The 22415-nt window shown below is 44.3% G+C and overlaps 1 long non-coding RNA gene across 1 annotated transcript in view; it reads left to right on the forward strand.

The window, feature by feature from the left end:
• LOC149874092 (uncharacterized) overlaps positions 1-4847 on the forward strand; it is a 102264-nt gene extending 97417 nt beyond the window's left edge. The window contains exons 5-6 of the long non-coding RNA XR_016443362.1: positions 2-87; positions 2965-4847. This is a non-coding gene — a long non-coding RNA (uncharacterized LOC149874092). The remainder of the gene's footprint in view (position 1; positions 88-2964) is intronic.
• The last annotated feature ends 17568 nt before the right edge of the window (positions 4848-22415 follow it).

Genomic DNA, 22415 nt, shown 5'->3' on the forward strand with positions numbered 1-22415 from the left:
GAGTGAAGTATTCAACAACGAAGCTCTACAACTTGGCTATCCTGGTCATTTTTTGCCCTGGCATCTTCACCATGCACATAGCAAGAGGTAAGTTTCATCTCCATAGGAATGTAAGACTTGCCAAATGATATCAAGACTGGGGTTTGTCTAATTCAGTGTCCTTTCTCAGGGAGTGACCAATACTGGTTACTTAAGAGGAATCTGTGAGAAATTACATAATGAAATGATCTGTTAATTGGGGGTGTTTCTTAACCCCTATCAGTTTGTGGCTGGCTTAGGCCTTGAAGCTGGAGGACTTTCTTTTTCCTAGAAAACTTTATTGGTATCTAGTATTGTCCTGGATGCTCCCACTCACCATGTCAATGTTTAGCATATCTGCTGTGACAATGAGTTCCACAGGTCAGTTGTGTCAGTTGTGTATAAACAGCCTGTTCTTCACCTAGTTTCAGGGGCATTGCCTTTCAGTGTTGGTTGTTCCTTTGTTCAGACATCAGGAAAAGTGCTAAATAATGCTAACAGCTCCTGTTTTATATTCCCTAAATTACTATGATATTGTGTCCTTATTATATATGTTGATATATATTGGCTTATTACATACATATATAGCTTATCACTTGTTATTTGTCTCCTCTCTAACCTGTCTAGTCTTACTCTTTTTAATTGCATTCTGTAAGGAAGGTCTTTCAAGCCTCTAAGGAATTTATTTTCCCCTGTATTTTTACTAAATCTGTTTGCAAATGGTTGACTCAAAAGGAAGACTTTCAAGAATAAGGCTTGTCATAGATTTACACAATGGCATCGGTGCTTTTAGTTTTGTTCAGAATTCCTTTCTTAATACAGTTTAAGGTCTAATTAAAGGTGTTTTTATGATGGTAACTTCGTATTGAGCATAGGTTTTAATATTAATTTAATATAATATTAGACCTATTAACTGCAAGCAACTTATAGACCATGTGGCATTTGTAAAAGACCACGCTTGTAGAAAAACCACACACGCGCGCGCACATGTATACCAATATACACAGATTCAGACAAGCACAAGCCCAAAAATCATATGCCCAAAGCTCTTATACTCAGCCACATATAAAATGACAACAATAAACAAAGAGGAGCACAGGATCACAAACTTCTGGGGAGTAATAGCCCAACACTACCCCCTTCTCCCCTCTCCCCTGCCAACAAAATAACATATCTGCAATACAGACTGAGCCTGGTCACTATGATGCTTATTGCTACTGTTTTGCAATGAAAACTGATGTGACAAGAGCTCCTTTGCATTACAGTGGTCCAGTTGTCCATCCTGCAGTCTGGGATTGGGAAAATCACTCCTTTACAGAAGGTCTTCCCTGCCCTGTAATGTTCCCATGGGTGAAACACTGTATAGAAAGGCAGTGCAAGGCAGGATGGTGTGAGGATACCATGCGGCATTTTTGTCATCTAAAGAAAGGGAATTGCAGGGTGGATGGTAAACTTACCATGTAGACCAAAACAAGATCTGAGGATGGAGGGAGGGAGGAGGGGACCAGGTGCTTTTAAAGGGCTTTCCAAGGGCAAGTGAATAGACAAGAAGAAGAGGAGAGATGTTTCCCAGGGAAGCTCCCTCCCATTTTTAATTACATTGAATTTAACTATAATTTAAATGTTTTGCAAGTCATATGCAACCTATTCTCTTCAGCTGAGACAAAATCAAGCTGCTGTTTGGAACCCATTGGTGGTTTAACATTATGGCAATGAGTTTATGTGGTTGTTTTTTACAGTGTGAGGACTAGTGTGTCCAACTAAAAAGCCTTTAAGGGAGGGAGAATAGAATTGTTTTTATGCAGTTGAATTTGCCCAGGATACCTACTCTTACAAAAAGTAACTTGGGTCATTCAAGGATCTCATATGATTAGAATTTTGGCTCTTGTCTCATTAGAATGATGCATGTATGACAGGCTTAACTAACGCAACCCAGTACATAAGAGTAGAAATACCTGGGTTGTAATTTAGCAAGCCACTTGCTATAAAGAACCACTATTCATTTAGTACTACTGGTAATTTACCATCTTTTTTATGTTAGGAAATGTAGTAAGTCAAATTATAAGAAAGGGTTCCTGCATAGACCTATCAACAAAGGAGCTAGACGTAAGAGGGTTTGCCAATTACAAAACGCAAAACATAGCAGTAAAAGCTGTGATGTAAGTATGTGGTCCAGTTTTCATCTGCTAACTCATCTAGATATATACTCTGTCCTCCCCATTAGGAGAAGAAAGTCAATAAAACTCTCTCAGAAGAAGCATATGGGCTTTACAGCTGAACAAGCATGCTTACTTGAGAGCTTTTCTTGATATCTCACATTAAAGCTTCATCGGGCAATATCAAAGTATGTGGAGTACTGGTGCTGTATTAAACAGAAAAATGTTTTGTTCTAAAAACTGGAAAGAAATGTCATAAAGCAAAAAGTGTTTCAAGTGCCATAGATGAGTAAAACCTTGCGGATTACCAATCAGTGCATTGGGCTGAGGTACGCAAGAGAATTTGTGGAAGAGGTAGGAGTAATCAAACTCCTATAGGATGTGATCAGGCCCTCAATCTCATGAGAATTTATTGCATCCAAATGAGATTTGGTCCTTGTGCAATAAATGTGGGGCCCTATTTTCAAATAAGCTCCACATGCTAGTTATGCTTAGCTTTTTCAGAATATCTAACAGTAAAGTGTATGCATAGATTGCAACACATAGAAATACACATTATTTATACACACACCCCATCTATAAGTACAGTTGATGTCCATTCACTAAATTGCAAAACCAACTTACAACTGGCTTTTTGGCAATTACTGATGTAACCACCCCAAACTTAAACCAGTACAAGTTTTTGTCACATCACATCCTCACCTATTCCACATAGAAACATGTACACATGGTCCTGTCTTGGAAACAAGAGGTCTAGTGTCTCTCTTCCTTCCCTCTTCTTTCCTTTCAGGTTCATCACCAAAGCAGGTATTAAGATCTGTGTAGATTCCAATCTCAAATGGGTGAAGCAAGTCATAAAATATTTGTATAAAAAACACGCCATCGGAAGATCTGCCAAGCCCAAGCCCAAGCCCAAGCCATCTAACTAAAGGGAGATGCCACTGAAACCATGAATAATTGTTGGTTGCTCCTGTTAGCAACTCCTACTTGGTAACTGACAATAAGGTCTCTGAACTAACACAGGCTCATCAGAACTCATTCATCGTCATTTTGCAGCTGGACTCTTCTACACTGTTCTCAGATTTACTTATTGCAAAGTTTGTTCATTATTATTTATAATTGTGTTTGGGTAGTTTTGTCTCAGAATGGTGGACTATAGACTGCCCTTTTATATACTAACAAGGTTTCTGTCAAAGAATGATGATAGAAGTCTTTATTTATAAGAGGGAAGGAAAACATGCAGGGTATTACTTGTCTGCAAGGCTCATTGCTGAAAGAGGTTGGAGGAGATGACATTGGGGCCAGATTTGAAAATGTGCTGGATAATATAGTGACAGAAAAATGACTTAAGCTTTAAATAAGCAAAGTATGTTTCAACTCATCAGCTGCTAACTAGGGCTGTGTGAAACAGCACCACTTCATTTCAACTTCCATTTCACCATTTCAAAGGGACAGTGTTTTGTTTTGCTGTTTCAAAGGGCTGTTACATTTCCTTGAGCAAAAACTGTTTCGCTGTTTCGATGCATTTCAACATTTCACCCATAGGCTATAATGAGGAATCACAAAAATGCCTATAATTTTGTCATTTCTTTCCTGATTCAAATGGAAACAATAGGCCTGGTAGCCCCTGCTGAGGCAACACAGTCTGTCAAGTTTCAAGGAGATAGATGTAGGGGTTTCTGGGAAACTGTATCTCAAACTGTTCAGAGCAAAACTCATGTCACTTGTAAGTGGGAAGGCACGGGGGGGTGAAAACAGCAGGCATGGTAGCCCCTGCTGAGGCCACAAAGCCTGCCAAGTTTCAAGGAAATAGGTACAGGAGTTTCTGGGAAACTGCACCTCAGGGTGCTGACAAGCAAAACTCATGGCATGTGTAACTTTTTATGCTGTTTTTCTGTCCTTCCCCCAGAGCACTAGGATTGGAAGGGACCTCAGAGAAGAATCAGAGTCACTGGTCAGCTACACAGTCAATATCAGCAGTCCTTCCCCCTAACCTCCCTCCCTCTCCTTAGTTTTTGTTTAGTTGCAAGCATACCCAGCTTCAAAACATGAAACTCAAGTGCCCTTGTTTCATTTCAAAGCTGTTTCAAAGCCCTTTGTTTCATTTCTATTTTGCTGTTTCAAGCTTGAAACACGTTGAAACAGTTTTAAAACGAAACACCTGTCAAAATTTTGCACAGCCCTACAGCTAACTGTAATCTATAGGATGTAATTTTCAGCCCTTCTATTCCTCTATATAATATTGTATGATGACCTAGTTGGTTCTGATTCTCCTCTCACTTTCTGACAGTTGAAATACACTAGGCCAGATTGTCTTCTGATGTAAATTGCACTAATGTATTCAGGCTATTTGGGTGTTTGTACAGGGAACGTTTTTTGCACTTACTGCATTTTAACTGCAAGACTGTTTGCACAAATGGGATTTCTGGACACTTTAAAAGTCTGTCTGGTGCATTAAAGTAGAACTCCTCGGATATAGTTTAGTTTGGCTCACCGGGAATGAAAGCATCACACCCATGGATTTGTTGCATGCAAACACAAAGGCACTTTGTGTAATTAGCCTTTTTTCTACCAGGGGTGCTGAGACTTTTTTGCAGTTCACCTCTTTGTCGCTTTGAATTGCTGCTGCTTTTTACTTTTTTTTTCTTGTGCAGTTTCCTAACTTGGCTTCCAGCTCCCTGCTCCACGGGCACAGTGTGGGAGTCCCTGGGCAGGCCTAAGGGGGCAGTGCATCCTGCTGTCCTGCAGCACTAGCTGTTGACAGAGCCCACAGCTGTGAGGCAGGGCATCCTGCTGTTCTGTGGCACCAACCTGGGGACAGAGCTGAAGGGCAGGGCACGGTGTGGGGGTCCCCAGCCAGGCATGGGCGGGCAGCATGTCCTGCTATCCTGCGGCACCGACCTGAGGACAAAGCCCACAGCTGTGGGTCAGGGTATGGGCCCAGGCCCCGCGCCCCATGTGCTGTGTTATTGCTGTTTGGCTTGGGGATTCCCTGTGGTTCCATCGCTGCTGTTTCAAACAAATTGTAAGTGAGAGTAGATAGCAGACACAAAAGAAAAGGAGGCAGATACATTATTAACCTTTAATGGTTTATTTACTCATTTATTCATTCTTCAGCTCAGTAAACATATGGAACCAAGTGATACAGTTACATTTGTAGAAATCAAACTTGGGCAGACACCCAAGGAAGGCATCACAGAGAGGACAGAGAGTGGACATTGGCAACATTGCCACTCTTGTGGCAAGAGGGGGTTTATTTTTTAATCACCTTGGGTGCTTCTTGGAGAAAGGCTGGCTGAAACCATTATCATGATGTCACAGGGCAGGGGCCCAGGAGTGACCGTGATCTCTCCTGGAGCCCCCTACCGTGCCAAGTGGGTGTCCATGCACCCTCGTTATCTCGCCCGCCACGCCTTTGATATTGAAAGTATTGTAAGGGAGGTTGCCTTTTACCCCCTGGGACACGATACCCACTTGGCGTACTCCCACCGGTACCCTGTCTACCGCTGATTCTGTGCACTCCCGCCACAGGGCTACGCGTGGCTCCTACCACACCTTATACCACGCCTCAGTTGTCCTGGACGTTGTTGTGTCTATTGTCTTTCCTTAGCGGCCCTCTCCAGGCTTCTACCCGTACGCTCGCCCTCTCCGGGGCTTCTTGTTCCTGTATGCCCACCTGGGGCTCCTTGTTCCTGTATGCCCGCCCTAGGGCTCCTATTCTCGCGCTCACACCCTCCCTGGGCCTTGCTCGCGTAATCCCCGTCCACATTGGGGCCTACGTATGCCCTCCCTGGGGCTTATCCCAACACGATCGCCCTCCCTGGGGCTTCTACTCAGTCTGCTACTCCTGTGTGCCCTCCCTGAGGCTCACCGCGATACTCTCCCCCACGCCCACACTGGGGCCTTGCTTGCAGCTCCCATGATCAGGGCTCAGGTGGCCGTAGCCGTACCTGGCCCCAGACCTGCCTTCTCGGGTCACTCACCTGCGCTGGGCTCCTCGCCCCGCACGACACTGCCCCACTGGGCTCGGGGTCTATACAACCCCAAAACACAGCACCCTCTCTGGCACCAGGAACCCCCACACTACTGGGGAGCTTCCATGAGGCCTCCTCCAACCCCTACAGCCTCACCCGGTCCTCCGGTGTAACAATAACCAAAACCATAAGCCAATCAGCTGTAACACAAACTCTAGCCTCCTGGCTTAAAACGTAAACCCTAAGCCCACTGGCTCATCATTCTTTCCATCCCTGCCAGGGCTCCTCTGCCTGGTATCCTCACCTATACGATGCTCAGGCCCTTGGGCTCCTCAACTCAGCCTACTCCCAGCCGAGCTCTCTCTTCCTCGGCTGCCAGAGGGGAACTACCTGCTTGGCCTCAGCCTAGGCCGTTTATATAGGCCAGGCCCTGCCCCCTTCCAGTCAGCTGACCTCAGTGGTTGCCCCGGCAACCCACACCTGTCCTTTAGGAGCAGGCACTTCAGTGCCCTGCGACACATGATAATTTTCATCATTAATTTTTTTTTCTTTAGGTTATGATCATAATTATTCTTTTTATTAGGCAAGAGGGCACCCACCTCCTGGACGCAGACACCAAGTATGCAGGGGACCCCATAGCTTGGGGCAGGCACCCAAGGAAAGCAGGTAGACACCCAAGTGAGGAAGTCCAAGAGGCAGGCCTGGAAGGGTGACACAGCATACTTCAAGTTCACAGGCATTTCTTACCAAGGACCTAATTGGGCACTTTGTCTTCACAAGATACTAAAGAGCACAATAATTCTTACTATTAGACAAGAGGGCACCCACCCCTGGATACAGGCAGGGGACCTCATAGCTTTGGCTGGCACCCAGGGAAGGCAGGCAGGCACCCAAGGGAGGTGGCAGAAGTAGGCTGAGTATGAAGAGGCAAGTGTGGCAAAACCAGGGAAACATGGAGAACACCACTTCCGGAGTAGCTGTCTCTTTAAGGTAGAAATGTTGAGAGAGAAGAGGAGCGGTGGGTAAAGAGAGTATCAGGAGATAAAAGAAATAGAAATGGTGCCTGCTGGGGTGAAAGAGACACCAGAAGATCCTTTCTACAAATGGTAGAAAAATTAGTTGAGCTTGTTTGTGTCCAGTTCAAACAAAGAAGAAATTACGTATCCTGGGAAAGACTCTGAGTGGCATGAGAATGTTAGTTGCAGCAGCGATGATCAAAAAGGGAGACAATTATCTTGAAGGGTACCCGTAAAAGAAAAAAAGAAAAAAAATTATATCTACACACACACACACACACACACACACAGATATATATATATATATATATATATAGGGTTTCTTTGTTTTATATATATATAGGGTTTCTTTGTTTGTGTTGGGATTTTTTCTTGAAGTTACTCAGATTTCAAGGAATTTCATGTAAAGGGGGGTCTGAGTGACGATTCCTCCAACACCATAAGGAAGCAGATTCACTTGGGGAGATCTGAAAAGATAAGACCTCTCTTAACGTCAGAGTGCACTAAGAGAAGTAAAGAAAAGAAAAAAAGAATTTCATGGATGCTAGCAGTCATTAAGTTTCAGTTATGTGCCCGACGGGCCTTCTTGTGTCATTCCTGGGAGCTCTGTCCTCCTGGTTGTTGGTTACTCCCCATCTGGACCTGTTTGTCACCGTGGGTGTTCGTTCTCCCTTGTTGCCAACCCCGTGCTTGCCTGCCATGACTTGCTGTTTCCCCAGTGGGCGGGGCTAGTTCACAGGTCCCTCGGTGGCCCGGGCTTGGCCCGCCGGTTGTACATGGGGCTCCGCCACCCCTACACCTTGGCCTCACGCCACCTATGGGCTCCACTTTCCCATGCCTGCTCCGTGCAGCTTCTGCAGGCTTCCAACATGTCCTTCGTACTCGATCCCACCCTCTGTGGGATACCCTACCTCGATATTAGCCCCTTCACCATAACCTACACTGGTGCCTCAGTCGTACCATCTATATACCCCGTCCCACAAGCCCTTCACCCGGTGAGACACTCCCCCCTAGGAGTCACTGATATTCTCACTGTCTCGCTGACCCTCCACCAGATCCCTCTTAACCCCAATGGGGTGGGGAAGGGATTCCCCTTAGCTGCTCTCTGGCTGCCCCACTCTGATTCCTTTAACAGGTGTCCGCTGATCTTGGCAGCGATCCTGCCCCGATCTCCCTCCAGCCAGGTGATCCGCGATCCTGCACCCCTCTTCAGTGTGGCTCGCACCCACCGTCCCGGAACTTACTTCAGGGTCCTCCAAATCCTCCTGGGCCGTCCCAATCTCTAGCAGCTCACCTGATCCACCACTCCTGGGATGATCTGCCAGCATCCCTGTTGTCGGGTTTCTCAGAGGGGTCACTGCTCCCTCTGGCACACCAGCTCGACATTGTCTGTCCCAGGGACCCCCCACCATCGCTGGCCCTAATCGTTGCTTTATCCCTGAGCTATTCACTGCCTCCAGAGCAGCGGCTGCCATTTTTAAATCCCCCAGCCGGCATCCGACGCTGCCGTCAGCTGCTGGCTGCAGCTGTACAATGATGCAGCTAACGAGCCGCGTGGGTTCTCCCTCCAGTTCAGCGTCTCTCCTGTCCTGGGCTTCAAGTAAGTGTCTCCTGTTGCCTTGGGCCCTGGGACAAGGTAATTCATATTATACCTGATAAAGAGTGAAGTAGTACAGCTGAAGAGTTACCAAGTTAAAAATTTAAGAGATACTGGAAAGGCATATAATTGCCATATTCTGTCTGACTGTGTGTAATTAAAAAAAATATAAAAAGAAAAATAAAGGAAAGTTGATTAACCTTAATTAAACTGTGATTTGATCTCTAATTTTAAGTTCAGGTATCGTCAAGAGGAGATTGATGTGATGACTTAGCAAGTCCATATGTGAGTTGCCGTTGTATGAGTGCAGTAAAAAAAAAAGTAAGTAACACCTTCCAACCAATGACATCTAAAAAAAAATATCCAAGACATGGCAGGAGAGAGAATTGGATTATACAGCAAAGTCTCAAACAGTAGAAGTCACAGGAAAGGGTCTAATAAGTAAAAAAACCCCAACAAATACCACAGTGGTGCATTGGCTGGGAATCTGACAAAGGCCTGATTAATAGATCGTGTGGAGAGGCAAACAGGTACCATGTGGTGTCTGGAACTCCTCCAACAAACCTTATATTTGGTGAGCCAGCTACTACAGCAACAACAAGTAGCTCGACAAATTGTACTCGATGAAAAATTGCTCCAGCAACAAGCATGGGCTCAACAGAATTAAATTGAATTAAAAGTTCCCAAGATGACTCCTTAAGATGATCCAGAACCTTTTCTGGAGAATTTTGAGTGAGCAGGATTGGCTTCTGGCTCAGATCAAAGCAGATGCGCTGGCCAGTTAGGTGTACTCTTGATAAGAAGAGCATAAGTTACATATTGAACTATGTTGTGGGGTGAAGCAGTAGATTATGATAAAATAAAAAAGGAGATTCTGTATTGTTTGGACATCAATCCAGAAAGGTATTGCCGAGCCTTCTGAATGAAAAAGAAGAGGGAAGAGAAATCTCCACAAATCCTGCTTCAGCAATTGGCTGACCTGTTAGAAAAGTGGTTGAAGCCACATGAAGTATCTAAAGTTGAGCTGTGCGATCAGATCTTATTAGAGCAGTTCTTAGTAAACCTGGATGAAAGTGCCCAATTTTGGGTTCAGTGTCATCATCCAAGCTGTCTGCAGAAGCTCTGCGAGTAGCAGAAGATTTTGATCGTGCACTAACAGAAGGCAACAGAGAGAGAGCTCCAAAGACTGGACCGAATCACATATCATGAGAGAATGAGCATAAAGAAACTCGGGAAGGGAGACAATCGACTACTGTGTGTTTCTGGTGTGGACAGATAGGACACATGGCAAGGGAGTGTAAATGCACTCCACACCTGACTCAATGGCCAGATGCAAAGAAATAAGCTGAGTAAAAATGGACAAGTAGAAATGATGGACTGCAGCATTGGGAAAGCAGGCTGGGAAATGTCCAAGGATAAACCTATTGTTTGGGCATGTGTCAAGGGAAAGAATATAGAAACCATAGTCAACACCGGCTGTGCTCAGACCCTGATTAGAGCGGATCTGCCTCCTCGAAATTGGGCACCAAATGCAGATGCAGTAAAGATGATCTGTATGCATGAACAGCCATTGGTGTCCCCGCGGAAAAAATATTTGGTAGAAATATTAGACCATGCAAGAGAGATGCCAGTGGGCTTACCTGAGGATCTACGCTACCAGATGATATTGGGCAGAGATTGGAAAGAGATTTATAATGTATTAGACACAGTGAGAAGACAGGAAGAAAAGCGAGAGGGTTTATCTGGAGAAGATGCCAAAGTTTCTCCAGAAATTGATGGACTGGATCTAGAAAGTTTATCAAGAAGCTCCTACTTTCAAGAAGCTCAACAAGGAGAAGACCTATTCTGATCTATCATCAAGACTGAGTTGGCCAAGCAAGATTGTGGCAGGGCACTGTTGGCGCCTGCTACTTTAAGACCTAGGCCAAGCAGCCAGCAGGTGCCTGATTGCGGCAGCCATTTTAGATTTAGGGCTGCCTATATAAACAGGGCAGTTCACTGCTGGCAGGGGAGGCAGCAACATCGCCTGGCTGAAAAGCTTCATGTTTCATACTTTCATAGTTTCATAGTTGGTAGGGTTGGAAGGGACCTGAGCAGATCGTCAAGTCAGACCCCCTGCTGTGGCAGGAAAGAGTACTGGGGTCAAATGAAGGCCATCAGGTTGGTTTGACAGAACCTGCCTCTAATGAACCCATGTTGGCCTGTTGGGGCTCTCAGTGGTGTGCGAGCCCCCAGGAAATGCCAGGCCATTGATCACCCCAGTGAAAGGCAGATAGGGGTGCCTTAACCCTAGCCCTCACCTTTGGGTAGGTTTTGCATAACACCAGAGGTAGTTGGGGCCAGGTATGGCTGTGGCTGCCTGAGACCTGCAGAGCGCAGGACCCCTAGGAGGGAGAGTGGTGGCCAGGCATGGCTGAAGGCAACTGAGCCCTGTGGGGTGCAAGACCCTGTAAAAAAGCAGTTGGGGCCAGGCACAGTTATGGCCACCTGAGCCCACCGGCGAGGAAACCCCATGGCCCCAAATGAGGGGGCGGTGTGGAGTCCCAAGTGAGGCGGCGGAGATCTGGAGCCCCAAGTGAAGGGGGCAGAGTTGAGGAGCCCCAGTGAGGGGGGTGGCCCCCATGTGAAGGGAGTAGGCCAAAGTAGGTCTTTGGATGCCTGAGGCTATAATTTGGGCCAGAGGCTGAGTAAAGGGGGCTCAACCCGAGAGACAGCAGAAGTAAAAGAAAAAAAAAGAGTAAGTAACACCTCCCGACTAATAACATCTAAAAAAAATATAACCAAGACGTGGCAGGAAAGAGAGTCGCACTATACCGCAAAGTCTCAAATAGTGGCGATCACAGGAAAGGGGCTAATAATTTAAAAACAAAAAAAAAGCACCACACTGAGGTTTTACAAAGTGCTTCCATGCAGGAAAGGGGAGATTGTTTATTGGCAGGGAAGGCAGGGCCTGAAGCCCCTTTTTGTCCCTGTGTAGAAAGTATTTACCTGGCTGGAGGAGAAGACAATTTTTTTTCTCCAATCAGAAGCTAAAAATGAGCACAATCATTCTTATTATTAGGCAAGAGGGAACCCATTTCCTGGACACAGACACCGAATAGGGAGGGGACCCCATAGCTTGGGGCAGACACCCAAGGAAGGCAGATACCTAGGGACAGGCAGGCAGGAAACAGAGGCTTGAAGCCCCTTTTTGTCCCTGTTTAGAAAGTGCTGATAGTGTGCACGTTGTCATCAACAAGGTGCATTTCCTCTCTGAAGGTTACAAAAATAGTAATTCAAATAAAATATGTGTAGGTTATCTCAAAAGGAAAGGAAAAGAAAGGGCAAGCTCAGAAAGTATCAGAAGTGCAGAATAAAACCTCTACAAATGAAGGCAGGGCTTGGAGCCCCTTTTTGTCTGTGCTAAGAAATAATTTACCTCGAGGAGAAGAGGGGGTTTATTTTTCAATCACCTCAGGCGCTCTTTGGAGAAAGGCTGGCTGAAACCATTATCAGCATTATCATTATCATCATCATCATCATTATTCTATTGTTTTGTCATTATTGTTAATGAAATAATAATAATTATTTCAGGCAGGCAGAGAAGCCAATAGAGATAGGGACCTGGCAGACAGACACTGCGAACATTGCCACTCTTGTGAGGCAGCAGATGTTAGCAACTGGGTTTTTTTGTTTTTGTTTTTTTTTATGTCCTCTGGTCCTGTTTGGAATTCTAACCTCCAGAAAGGCTTTCAATGGACCTTTTATAGGTCACTGGCAGAATAATATTGACCTGTTAACAGTGTAACATTCATACTTTATCATACTCACTATCATTGTATTGCACTTTATCATCGTACTTTATCATCTGATAGTAATTTATCATTGACATTAATCATTATCATGATGCAACCCCCCCTCCCAGTCATTAACATGCATCTACAGTGCATATTTTTTCTGCCATAGACATAGCTTTAAATGTTTTTTTTTTTTACATACCTCAAGGTACCAGGTGTGGCCTGTGAATGCTGAGATGGTGGGGCTGATGGGGTAATCCGACAGCAGCACAGGGGGCCCCCTGTGTGCTTGGAGGTGGACCCAAAAGTGAACCAGAAGTACTTCTGGTCCACTTCTGGGTCCACTGCCCAGCACGCAGGGAACGTCCCCCCGTGCCTCCCCAGCTCATTAACTGGCCACAGGGGAATCCCAGGGGCCCCCCAGACCCAGGAGGCACCAGTTGCTGAGCTGGGAAGGAGGAGGGAGGGTCCCCCACGCACTCTGCGGCGGACCCGGAAGTGGACCAGAAGCGCTTTGGGGCCACTTCTGGGTCCGCCACCAAGTACAATGGGGACCCTCCCATCCTCCCATGGGCTGCTCCATCTGCCCCAGCACTGCAGCATTCACAAGATCCCTGGTACCTTGAGTTATGTAGAAAAAACATTTAAAGCTGTGTCTGTGTCTGAATCATCGATCTCTCCGAATCAATTCGGAGGGTTCCGATTCGATTTGGAGAAATTAAAGGGTCTCCTGATTCAATTCAGAATCAGAGATTCAGCTGCTGAATTGGGCTGAATCTCTACTGAATCAAATCAGCTACTGAAGCTTCACACAGCCCTAGTGAACACTGTATACCAGCAAGCAGAAAGAGCTTCTGTGCTATGTGTTGCCTTTCACCTTCCTGCACGACAATCAAATCCCCCCACCCTAGTTAGTTGAAAGTTGGAGTAAACAATGCCACCTTCCTCCACATATTATATCACTTGTCTGCATTTTTGCATCTTTCACACCCCCCCACCCCGCACTCCCACTGGGGCCCAGCCTAGTCTCAGGTGTCAATTACCAATGGCTAGAGGTCCAGAGTTTTTTTTCTGGTTTTCATGCTGTTTTTATTCCATATGCTGGCTTGAATTGCTCAAGGAAGGTTACCCCACAGTCAGATTCATGGCAACAGGGAGCCTGAAATCTGCAAATTGTCCTTCCCCCTCCCCATCCTCCCCTCCCATGAATGACATGTGCCCCCAGCAGCTGGGGGGAGGGCACAGCAGCAGCAGGAGTGTGGCAGCAGTAAGCTGGGAGCTCCCACATATGCTGCCGTGGGAGGGCGATGTGGCAGTGGTGGGGGTGGTGAGCACTGACCAATGGTTGGTAACCACCCACATATGCCACCAGTAGTGTTGGCGGTGGCCAGCGGCAATTGCTGACTTCCCACAGATGCTGCTGGCGGTGTCAGCAGCAGGGGTGGTAAGCAGCAACCGCCTGCAGGCTCCGCTGACAGTGTCAGTGGCACTTTTTCATAGAGGGTGCACTACCACTCTCAGGGAGTGCACTCGTGGGCACCCCTTATGCATTGCCAGTGTCCCCTCCCCTTCGGTGGTAAATTTATCAATTGGTGCAGACATGCTGGCACCATCCTGGCAAATTTCTTTGCAGAGGAGGACCAAAAGGTGTTGTAGGTAACTGGTGGGTGTAAATATCTTATAGTTTTTAGAAAAGACTGCTGCGCGGCACTCTCACATTTATGTAACCTTGAAGTCGACTGTTAATCAAAATGAACGCTTTGTACTTTTCTCCACTGACATTAAGCTACACATGTGCATTCTGTAAATTTCATTTCTTATCTAGAAGTGTCATTTCTGCAGAAATGAAACTTATATAGAAAGTATGCCTAGCAATAATTATGTAAAAGAAAATAATCCTATCTCTATATATGATAGTTAGTGTCATAGAGGCAGTCCAACAAACGTCTATAAAAGAGGCAAAAAAGCAGAAAGCAGCAGAGACGACAACTGGAAAACTCTGTGGGCCTGATCACCCCGCAGACCGGTTCTCAGCCTCCCCGCCTGGGCGTATCCCAGCGAAGATAAAGGCCTCAAAAATCCGACAACTGACAATGATTCACTGTGTTACAGTATTGCTTTGTATTTCCCATTCATGAGCCGTTGACCAGTTCTGGGACTTAAGGAGCCGGCAGCCACACCTAGCATTGGACTAGCTCCACTGTTGGAACGCAAGGGCTGGCTCTGGAACCTCGTGAACCAACGGACACCGTATAGATTAAGAGACACTAACTACTTACTCTAAGTCGTCTACTTGTACCAACTCGGCGAACCTCGAGGACGGCTAAGAGCTACCTCAATTCCGCCCCACAAGCCGCGCGCTCGCACAACTCCGCAAAGCCCGCGGCTCCCCTAAGCGGTGCCGGAGCCGCTAGCCCGGCATTTCGCCACAGTGGGTATGGTTAGGAGGGTGGTCCACAGGGTCCTTTTTTACAAACAGCATTACATTTAAGAGTTCAGGGTTTGCCATCTTTGTAGTCATTGCTAAACCTTCAGTGACATAGAGATATCTCTGAATGAGCTGTGAGCTAGTTGAGGGGCAGGGACAGTGCAGCTGTGCCAGCATACAGCTCAACAGGGCAACAAACCAGCCACAGAAGCTGGCAGAAAGTCCCAGCTCAGCTCCATGCCACAGCAGCTACACTTATCGCTGGAGCCAAGCCAGCACAGAGAAGTGTGCACTGCATTGTGAGTGAAGACACAAGAATTATGGCCTCTAAACATTTATGAATAATAGCTAACAGAATAATAGGCAAATGGGATAAGCCTGGATAGGATAAAGACTTGCCTACATTGCATTGACTTGAATGGATTTACAACACTGATAAAATTAACCCATCATTTTTTGACTTGTGATTTGATCTGGAGCCAATGAGAGAGAAGCAGCGGTTCCTGGAATATACACTTCTTTGCATTTGTTCTCATACTGGCTACTCCTCTTTCTTCTTATCATATGCAGGCTAGCAATGGATCACTAACCATTCACTGACTATACCCAGTCTGCTTTTGTAGACTTAGGAGACGGAAGATAATATAGGTCTTGCACAACAAAGTTCACCCATACCACCCAGGAAGCACAAACAGAAAATCAGTCATGCATGTAGTATTGGAGATGATCCATGACTGAACCTGGCAGAGAAAAAGAGCTGATGGCTTTTTGCCTTGAATAAACCAGCAAAAAACTCCCAATCAGTTAGTTCTTCAAATGTGTATAATTCATGCGAAGAATCTGCTTTAATTTCACTGAAAAGAATGCCTGTAATAATGAGGAGGTAAAGTCAACTGTGACCTAGTCACTTAAAATCACTGGACCAAATCTTGAAGCCCTTCATTTTTATTCCATCAGATTCCTGTTTATTTCAGTTAGCATTTTGCTAACTGTAGCTAACTGTAAAAATGTCTTGTCTGATTCAAGCTAAGCAATCTTGATCCTGGCTAATACTTGGGTCAGAGATCTCTTGGGAATCTCTGGTGCTACAGACATGAGCCAAATGTCCTGGTTGTGCATTCAGCAAACATTAGCTGGCAGAAACCAAATAAGTAGAAAGATTTGGTTTGGCTTCTTTGGCATGCCAAGCCAATAAATAAGAATTATAGAAAAAATAAAGGGCTTTGGGGGGGGGTTTGGCCATAAGGACTAGGGAAAGAAGTTACACATAAATTTGCTTAACTGATCTGTAACAAAACAGAAGTTCAGTGCACATAGACCAGTTCTGAATGTGGTTTAAGATAAACCTGGTTTAATGTAGTATCAGTCTTAGCTGATCTGGGTCAAAGCAGTTTATTAAATTTCTGTCTCAGACACCTTGGTTTAAGTTAAATCAGAGTCCCCCTGCATCCCAGAATGCTTTCCAGCCCTGGGCTGAACTGTGCTGTCTGCTCCAACAAAGAAGGGTTTGGGGCGGGGGGTGGGGAGGAGGCAGGGACTGCCCCCCCCCTGCAAACCCTGGCTGGGTTCTGAGGCAGGGAGGGAGAGGTTAAACCCCACTTCCCCAGGTACAGAGCTGCCCTGCCTGGCTAAACTTACTGAAAGTTACTGCTGGCTGTGACAATGGACTACAAATCCCAGAGGTACATAAAAACAGAAAGAGGAAGTGATGAGTAACCCTGAAGTGTCCTGCTTCTGTGATCCTGGACTGCAAATCCCAGAGACCTCAGGAACAACAGGAAGAAGTGAATACACAGCCCATGCTGGCTACGAGCCAGAGAGACGTGCTCTAGCACCCCACAGCTTCTGGCCTGACCTACTGCAAGTATGTGGCTGCAGTTCCTGAATCAAATGTGAATGTGTGTCCAGTTGTTTCTCAGTTTAATATCTGAAGCTTAGACTGACCTGCAGAGACTAAATTGATTCAGCCTCTGGCTTTTTGACTGTCTGTACTTAGCCAAGATCATGATAGACAGCTTCTGGTAGGGCATATCAGGTCCTTCTCCCAGGCTGTTCAAGCCCATCACAAAGGCTATATTCCCAGGTGCTTTCTCTGTACTAAGTTTTAAATTAATCAGTCACTGGAGTTCCCATGACTTTTCGTAGGGAACTTTTCCACAGCCTAACGAACCTATACCAGGACCTTTAATCAATACCTTTATAGTCCCAAGTCAGTCCACACACAGTGTTAATGTACTTTAATGCCTGCACATGTAAATGCTAGCCTATACCTGCTTACTGGGCAGTAACTTACTGCACAGTACATTTAAGCTAGTGTAAACACATGTGTAGACATGCCGAATGGGAACAAAGTGAGGTTCACTTTCAGCCCCTCTCAAAATGAAGTTGCGACCTTTTGGTGGCCAGTCAGTGTCAGAGCCAGGACTGGAGAACAGATGTCCTGATTTCACTCTCTCCTCATGGACTGTGCTATAGTCTGAGGAGTTTTGTGGTCCTCTGGTGAATTCAGTTCATTTAGCAGCTCCCCAGATTTGTAAGGGAAAAGTTGCAAACTTCCTGGCTTGCAGGGTTTTTTCCTTTTCTTCTTTATGAATTCTGTCAGGAATGAACTAACTGTTTCACACTAGAAGCATTGCTATAATATGGCAGCCACAGAGCATAATACTTCATAAATAAACCAGTGGCTGTATTAAGAACGGGTTTTAAACATGTTGGATGTGTATGCCTGTCTCATTACCATTTCAAATATACTACCCGAAGAATTATTTTTAGGCTCTGTATAAAGTCTACAATAACATTATTGAGTCATAGGAAGAATTTGGAGATTTTTTTTGGCCAAAACCTTTTTTCTGGTGAAAAATACAGGTTTGGTGACACTAAAGATTTGTATGAGTTACTTTCAGTTTTTGCTGCATTGTTTTTCCCCAAGTGAAAATTAAGACAAACCACTTTAAGTTGAAATCATTTTGCTTAACATTTTTAAAATGAAATTTTTGATTGTTTCTGTTCAAAACAACTTTTCATTTTAATTTTTGGGCTAATTTTTATTTAAAGAACAAGTAAAATCCTTTAGAAAGTTCAAATCTGAAACCAAATGGTTTGTTTGACCCAAGACAATTCTTTAGAATTTGATTTACCAATTTTATATTTTAACATTTGGTTCAAATTGGTTTGCAAACATTATTTTGATACAATACTGAAGAATTTCCAGTGCATTGCAAAATTACCCAGCTCTAGTTACAGTCTGTGTAGATAAGCTTTTTTCTTTTTCTGTCTTGCTATGAATAAGATATAGTACTGATAAAGCAACTGGATCTGTTCTCCTGGATATAGAAATCTTTTGCATAGCTGTAGAGGAGATACTAAATGGTCATAGTAGGAGGCAGTACAAGTTCCCTTCCCACTGCCCCCTACTAAAACTTTGACTTAAAAGGACCACGTTCAGTATTAAGAACACTACTCCTAGTCATGCCTTCCATCTCATGGAACCAGTGAGTGCCCATTTTTGATGGCAGCATTTGTGACTTGGCCTCTTAGGCACTGAGCACACAGGCATGAGATTTACCATCTGGTTCTACATTGGTTAGTTTTCCCAGTCATCATAAGAATAAAAGTGAGTTTCTGTGAGATTTTTTTCTCTTCAATGTAATTATTTTTCTGCTGTACATAGAGGCTGCTTGTGGCTTCCCCTCTCACCCTTTTTTCCGTTGTCTCCTTTTCAGCTCACCACTATATCATGTAAATGTCAAAGAACTGTAGAAATGAATCAGGCTACTACTCTTTTTCCTCCCAATAGCTGTTTGCCCCACCTCAGTACTAACTCTAAAAATTGCCCCCATGTTAGTCAGGGGCAGCATGTGTAGCTCATCTGCGGAAGGCTTCTTTTCTTGTGGGCAAATCTAGCCCTGACATTTTTGTAATCCACCCACCAGGGGAAACTCTGTAATTCCACCCCAGAAATAGGCCTTTCATTTGGGAAGCTGGGCAAAGGCCTATAAGGCATGCTTCACATGGCAATACATAAGGGGTACAACTGTCGCTGATCAGAAAAGTAGTGGGGGTAAGGGGCAGAGGATCTGCTGCTATTGGGGAAATTCTCTAGGCCTGCTTCCGTCAGGGGATCATAGAAGACAAATCCAACCTTTTAAAACTCAAGTGCCATCTACAAAATGCATTGACTTGAAATAATTTTTTTTTTCTTAACTGTTTGGCAAACTGAAAATTAAAAAATAAATTTGTTTGGGATCAAATGAAATCATATTGTTGATATCTCATTGTGTTTTGTTTTCAAGCTGGCTGAGATGCTTTAAATTGCATTAAAATAAAATAAAAATGTTTAAAGTTGTACAATACTTCTATAGTTTCAGAATTTTTAAGGTTTTTCTTTTTTTAAAAGAAACAATTTCCCACAATAATATTTTGATGGCCAGAATCTGTGTTTTTCTGTTGGGGGGTGGGAATCAGCTGAAAAATGTCAACATGTTCTTTTTCAGGTGCAGCAGACCCAATCCTCTACCGGCAGGATGTATTAAAACTCCCTTAATTTCACAGGAGCTATTCCAGAGTTGATACTAGATGCCTCTAAATCCCCAAGGCTGCACAAGCAGTCTAGTAAAGGAAATAGGAGGTTATTTATCCCTTGCATGCTATGTGCCATTGTAATATCACTGGCATGTAGAATGGTTTTGTGGTCAAAGTAGACAGGCATGGGAATCAGGAAGCCAGAATCTTAATCATGAATGTGCCATTTATTTGAGTGCATTAACTGCTTGATGCTTCCATTTCCATCATATGTTTACTTACCTCCCCGCATTTTTGAATGGCTAAATTAGCTCCTGTTGAGAAGGTGAAATGGCATTTTATGGACATGTACTGCACTTTTGAAGTTGCATGAATAAAAGTTCTGGTTATTTGGAAGATTATTTTTCCCTCTACCAGGTTTTGTTTGTTTGTTTGTTTTTAACTTTTGCTCCAATGAGCTCAGGCAAATAATTCAACAGGACTGTATACTCTGAGAAGCACATTGTTCAAAATAGTCTTGACACTTAGATGAGTGCTGGTTACGAGGGGAAAACCATAAAATCAACAAAAGCCTCAAGGATTCTTTCAGAAAGTTCAGAGTGGAACTTTTTCAGTGTGGGTGTTCACTTTGCAATTGTGTGAGCTGATTTCTTTTTTCCCACCTCAGTCATTTTGTATTCACTTGCCTTCCCACTGAGCCTCCTCCACTCTAAACGGCTCACAGAGTGAACAGCTAAGGAAATCAAAAAGCCTACAGAATGGAAAATATTTCCTTGTGTCATTTTAAGGATGTAGCTGGGGAGGGCCATATTTCATTTCAGGCCGCAGATAAGGAGCAGTCACTTCTGTCGTCAAAAGTATTGTAGTATTTTGCGGAACAGGATGTGGCCGTGGAATGGCCAGCGTGTACTAACCAGCATGAGGCTCAGCAGCATGCACAATTGATGGCGTGGTTAGAAAGTGACAGTTTACCTCATAAGTTGTTTCACACTTGAACAGCAAAGAAGAAAACCTTGTTTTAAAAGCTGTGCTTTTTAAATTATTTTTCGTTACCATGGAGACAGCCAGCCTCAGAAATATTTTCATTTCCCCCTACAAAGACGTGTTTATATTTAAAAAGATCCACCCCTAACTTTTCCTTCTGCTTGTTGAAAAGGATGACTGGCAAAGCTTGGAAGCCCCGGATAATGACATCATCAGTCTAGGACCTTCTACCCTGGTGTTTTGTATGTATTCAGGGCCCATCCAGGCTGATCTGTCCCCTGCCCTTCTTTTACAATTTACAGCTTTTAGAGGTGTAGGGAGTCCTGATTTACAGGCCACAGCCCTAACTATCATGTTTAATACCTACTGATGAACCTATTCTGCATGAGTTTGTCTAATCCTCTCCTGATGGTGGGGAAGTAAGAAGAGGTCTGAGAGAAGAGGAAGTTGTCTCAGACTATTTGAGAAACAATCTGTGTCTGAACTGCCCCTATAGTGCTGGGGTTCTTAGATTTGTTCAGGGCAATCTCTCATTTCCACAGAAACTGATTTACACTTGATTAACTGAAAGCCAACATTTATTTTGAACACAATTGGCCTCATTCTGCTCCAACCGAGAGTCACTAGGATGAGAACTGGTTCCCATATCTCAGGCTTCACAAATTGACATGCAAGGCAATATTAAGCCTTCCTCAATCTTACTTGGAAACTGAAGAGGAGAAGACAGGGAATGACAAAGGCCATCATGAAGAAAGAGGAATAGTAGGAGACTGAGACTGCAGTCTCTTTGAGCCCATCTTCCTATTGTGGAGTACTTAGTTAGCTTGTTGTTTGGAGCTTGCTCATGACTAATATAGGCTGGATTAGGTAAAATTAGGTAGATCAAGTGCCTGAAACTTCCTCTTACAGACACTCGGCAGCAACCTGTATAACTATTTGTTGAGATAAAGCCCTGAGCAAGAGAGACCACTGACTTCTCTTGGCTATATAATTTCATATGACTGCCAGTACTATGATCTGAACAAATAAAATGTTCTATGTAAGCAACGACTATTAGGTTCCTATAGAAGATCTCAGCAATGGGTCATTGGAGATTACGGATCCATCACTGCTGAAGACGGTCAAACCTAGAGTATTATATGTAGTACCTAGGCCACATAATCTGTCTAAAGTCCCTTTCTAGCCAAATTTTTCTGGGCCTAACTTTCCATACTTGCATACCTAAGGTTGGATGCCTGAGCAGAAATCTTTTGGAAGTGCCTGCTGGACATAAGAGTTCATGTTCCTTTAAGGGAGTGGACATTTTAGCTAGACTAGGAAAATATCAGTATGACCTTTTGGTTTATACAGTAGCAAAGAAGAAGAAGAGATGGTGTGCAACAAAAGTAATTGAATATGACTAAGAATAAGATTGCTAAAATGTGTAAGTTTCTGTACCAGGAATACTGAGCATATGCAAGGTGAAACAGAAACGTTACCAGGGTCCTAATGCAAGACAAAATCTTTGCACAGGATGAATTCCCGTTACTGTCAATGGTACATGACCACATATTAAAATTTCATCAGAAGAACATAAGCAGTTCCATACAGGATTAGACTAATGATTCACTTAGCCCAGGATCCTGTCTCTGGCAGTGGCAAGTAGTAGATGCTTTAGAGAGAGAGAACGTAAATGGGGTATGTCCAGACTGAGGGCACATCTGGAGTACTGTGTCCAGTTTTGGGCCACCCACTACAGAAAGGATATGGAGAAATTAGAGATAGTACAGTGGAGGGCAAAAATGATTAGAAGGATGGGACACATGACTTATGAGGAGAGGTTGAAAGACCTCAACTTATTTAGTCTAGAGAAGATAAGGCTGAGGTGGGATTTAACAGCAGCCTTCAACTACTTGAGTGATGGTTCCAAAGAGGATAAAGCTAGACCGTTCTTATTGGTGGCAAA

The sequence above is a fragment of the Crocodylus siamensis genome, chromosome 1 (assembly GCF_052110815.1).
Source record: "Crocodylus siamensis isolate JL-2025a chromosome 1, ASM5211081v1, whole genome shotgun sequence".
Lineage (NCBI taxonomy): Eukaryota > Metazoa > Chordata > Crocodylia > Crocodylidae > Crocodylus > Crocodylus siamensis.